The sequence below is a fragment of the Mus caroli genome, chromosome 6 (assembly GCF_900094665.2).
Source record: "Mus caroli chromosome 6, CAROLI_EIJ_v1.1, whole genome shotgun sequence".
Lineage (NCBI taxonomy): Eukaryota > Metazoa > Chordata > Mammalia > Rodentia > Muridae > Mus > Mus caroli.
The window spans coordinates 11,922,976-11,927,313 of NC_034575.1; the positions used below are offsets into that span (position 1 = coordinate 11,922,976).

Here is a 4,338-nt window from a genome sequence, read left to right on the forward strand (position 1 = left end):
CCATAGTTCAAGGATTCTGTCCATCATGGTTGCAAACATTTAAGATAGCATATCTTATAACAATCACAATCAGGAAGCAGAGAATAGTGAGTGTTTGCACCTTTCTACTTCCATCCATTTGCCTGAAAATTTCATGATATCTTATTCATTTTTCAGTTGAGAAATATCTATGTTATTTTCAGCTTGTGGCTAATATGAATAAAGCTGTTATGAGTATATTTGAGCAATTATCTTTGTGTTATAGTGGATCATCTTTTGATATGTTCCCAGGAGTGATATAGCTGGGTTTTGGCATAGAACTATTCTCAATTTTCTAAGAAACTCCAAAGTTGATGTCCAAAGTGGTTGTACAAGTTTGCATTCTCATTAGCATAGAAGAGTGTTCCCCTTCCTCCAAATTTGAGCCAGTATGTGCTGTTCCTTGAAGTTTTTTGTTTGCTTGTTTTGTTTTGTTTTATCTAACTATTCTGAGGGCATAAGATGGTATTTGTGAATATTTTGGATTTACATTTCCCTTATGATTAAGGATATTGGACATTTCTTTAAGAGCTTCTTTGCCAATTGAGATTCCTCTGTGGAGAATTCTCTGTTTAGCTCTGTACCTATTCCTTTTTATAACTGAGTTATTTGGTTTGTTTGTATCTAATTTCTTAAGTTCTTTATATTTTGGATATTTGTCCTCTCTCAGATATTTTCCATTCTGTAGGCTGTCTTTTTGTCCTTTTGATGGTGTCCTTAGCCTTGCAAAAACTTTTCAGTTTCATGAGATTCTAAGGGGCACATCAATATACTAACAAAACCTTCAACTCCAAATTTGTCCTTCCTGGAAGATATGCAGAAATAAAGTGGAGCAGAGACGGAAGGAACGGCCAATCAAAGACTGGCCCAATACTCTGTTTTGCTTGCAGACAGAGCCCTAACATAACTTTCTCCTGAGAGGCTTCATCTAGCAGCAGATAGAAACAGATGCAGAGACCCACAGCCAAATATCAAGAGGCTCAAGGAATCTTGAGAAAGAGTTGGAGATAGGATTGAGAGAGCTGGAGATAAGGACACTAAAAGAAGAACTACAGAGTCAATTAACCTGGAACCATGGGGCTCACAGAGACTGAGCCACTAACCAAAGAGAATGCACGGGCATGATATAGTCCCCCAACACACATACACACATTGTAGCAGATATGGAGCTTGATCCTCATGTGGGTGCCCTAACAATTTGAGTGGAGGTTGCCTCTGGCTCACTTGCCTGCCATTGGCTTTCCTTCCCCTAAATAGACTACCTAGTTTGGGTTCAGTGGGAAATGTTACACTAGGCCTATAGTGACAGGATATCCCAGGATGGGGTTGTACCCAAGCGGGGAGAGGAGAAGAGGGTAATGGGGGTAGGATTTGTAAGGATAGGGCTGGGAGAAGGGGAAGGAAGGAGGTGAGTGATCAGATATAAAGTGATTAAATAAATAAATAAATAAATAAGACTTCAGCTTATTTGCTGATTGTCAAAAAGTCTTATTTATTTTGTGTTTTTAAAATAGGGTTCCTTGGCAGTACATTGAGCTCCATAGAGACAGCGCCAGGGCAAGCGCAAGCCAGACGGCACTGGGCGACTCTGTGCCTCGCGGAGGAAAATCAACTAAACATGGGCAAAGGAGATCCTAAGAAGCCGAGAGGCAAAATGTCCTCATATGCATTCTTTGTGCAAACTTGCCGGGAGGAGCACAAGAAGAAGCACCCGGATGCTTCTGTCAACTTCTCAGAGTTCTCCAAGAAGTGCTCAGAGAGGTGGAAGACCATGTCTGCTAAAGAAAAGGGGAAATTTGAAGATATGGCAAAGGCTGACAAGGCTCATTATGAAAGAGAAATGAAAACCTACATCCTCCCCAAAGGGGAGACAAAAAAGAAGTTCAAGGACCCCAATGCACCTAAGAGGCCTCCTTCAGCCTTCTTCTTGATCTGTTCTGAGTATTGCCCTAAAATCAAAGGCGAGCATCCTGGCTTATCCATTGGTGATGTTGCAAAGAAACTAGGAGAGATGTGGAACACCACTGCAGCAGATGACAAGCAGCCCTGTGAGAAGAAGGCTGCCAAGCTGAAGAAGTACACGAAGGATATTGCTGCCTATAGAGCTAAAGGAAAACCTGATGCAGCGAAAAAGGGGATGGTCAAGGCTGAAAAGAGCAAGAAAAAGAAGGAACAGGAAGATGACTGGGAGGATGAGGAAGAGGAGGAAGAAGAGGAACACGAAGATGATGAAGATGATGATGATGAATAAGTTGGTTCTAGCGCAATTTTTTTTCTTGCCTATAAAGCATTTAACCCTCCCTGTACACAACTCACTTCTTTTAAGAAAAAAAATTGAAATGTAAGGCTGTGTAAGATTTGTTTTTAAACTGTACAGTGGTTTTTTTTGTTTTGTTTTGTTTTTTTGTATAGTTAACACACTACCAAATGTGTCTTTAGATAGCCCTGTCCTGGTGGTATTTTCAATAGCCACTAACCTTGCCTGGTACAGTCTGGGGGTTGTAAATTGGCATGGAAATTTAAAGAAGGTTCTTGTTGGTGCACAGCACAAATTATTTATATATGGGAACAGTAGTTTGCTTGTTTTTTTTTTCTTTTGGTTTTATTTTTGGGTTTCTTTTTTTCATCTTCAGTTGTCTCTGATGCAACTTATACGAAGATAATTGTTGTTCTGTTAACTGAATACCACTCTGTAATTGAAAAAAATTGCTGCTGTTTTGTTGACATTCTGAATGCTTCTAAGTAAATACAATTTAAAAAAAAAAATAGGGTTTCTTGATATAGCCCTAGTTGTCCTGGAAGTTTACTCTGCAGAACAAACTGGCCTGGAACTCAGAAAATCCTCCTGCCTCTGCCTCCTGAGTGCTGGAATTAAAGTGCACTACCACGATCTGGCTAAGATGTATTTTTCTTCTATGCTTCTGTTTACTCTGCTTGATCTGTTACTTAAGAATCTCTCACTATCTGTCCTGCTTTTCACTTCCTTGAAAGAGAAGAATACATGCTCATTGTTATAATAGTCAAACTGACTAAATGAATCTCAGCAAAGTCTGCCTCAAAATGGAGTAATTAAAAGGGGTATAGAATAGTTCATGGAGGGCTGTCTAGATGTCTTCCCAATTTAGGATGGTTGACTTATTGGGATAATCACTGAAATCCCATTTCTAACTCTGAAAAAATCTAAAATAAAATAAAATAACTTATCATGTAGAAAACTATTCTTGACATATGAAATATCAATTATGATTTGTCATGTATATGGTTATTTAAGTAAGAAGTGAATTTACTCATTTAACATGGTATATACACATAAGTGAAGAAGTAGGACCTGCTGAACTCAAATAAATCTTGTAAAGCAAATTATCCATATTGAATTAAGCCTTGAGACACTAAATTTGCCATGTGGGATGAAAAAAATGTCCTTAGAGACATTCCTCTTGAAACGTGCCAAATGGAACAATGTCCTTTTAGACAGTTTGCCAACAAGGAAGTATTTAATGTAAGAAAAGAGCAGGAGACATTATCATGTAATATTATATCTGTAGTTGATCTGGGATAGAAAAAAAATGTGAAATTCAAATACACTCTGTAATGTAGTTAATGTGTTAATTGGTTATATGGTATGAGTATGTTAGCTATTAACATTAAAGGAAATGTTGAGGGGTACATGGAATTTCTCAACTCTATTTTTAAATCTAATATTAACCAAAGGGAAATACTCTAAAAAATAGGTGTAGGAACATGTTATTACATGGATAATGCTTTTTATGAGCCAATTAATTGTTTCTTATTTTTAATTTATAGGTAAGAATTTTACTTAAAAGTATCATAGTCACTCCATGAGTGTATGGAAAGTTACAATATTTTCTTTTAAGTAAAATCTTAATTTGTTGAATTTAAGGGGAATGTTGCCAATGAGACAAACAAGAAAAAAAAAACCTAAACTACGTGTCATATTCTGAATAAAGCCGTGTACAAAACACACTTAACTTCCAAATCAAGACAGCTACCTTGTCCACACTTAGAAATAACGTGTTCATAACATGACTCACTAAAGAGTCTTGCACATAACTGACAACAATCACATTTTGTTCATTGTCTGTGAAGTCTTCACTGCATTCATGTTCATAATTAGAACCTACATAGGCACTCTTCCTGTCTGACCAGCTCCAGGGTGGCTGGGGCTCGGGGTCGGCTGACAACCGCCAGCTACCCACGACACCTGCCACAGGATCTTGAGACTTCTGGTGAGTGGAACACAGCTTCTGCTCCAGTCCAATCTCGCGGGACCTGAGACTGCTTTGGTTGGGGAGGCAGAAA

The 4,338-nt window shown here is 38.2% G+C and overlaps 1 pseudogene; it reads left to right on the forward strand.

Annotated features, from left to right (window-relative positions):
* The first annotated feature begins 1,598 nt into the window (after positions 1–1,598).
* LOC110296877 lies at positions 1,599–2,269 on the forward strand (annotated as a pseudogene).
* Positions 2,270–4,338: the final 2,069 nt, after the last annotated feature.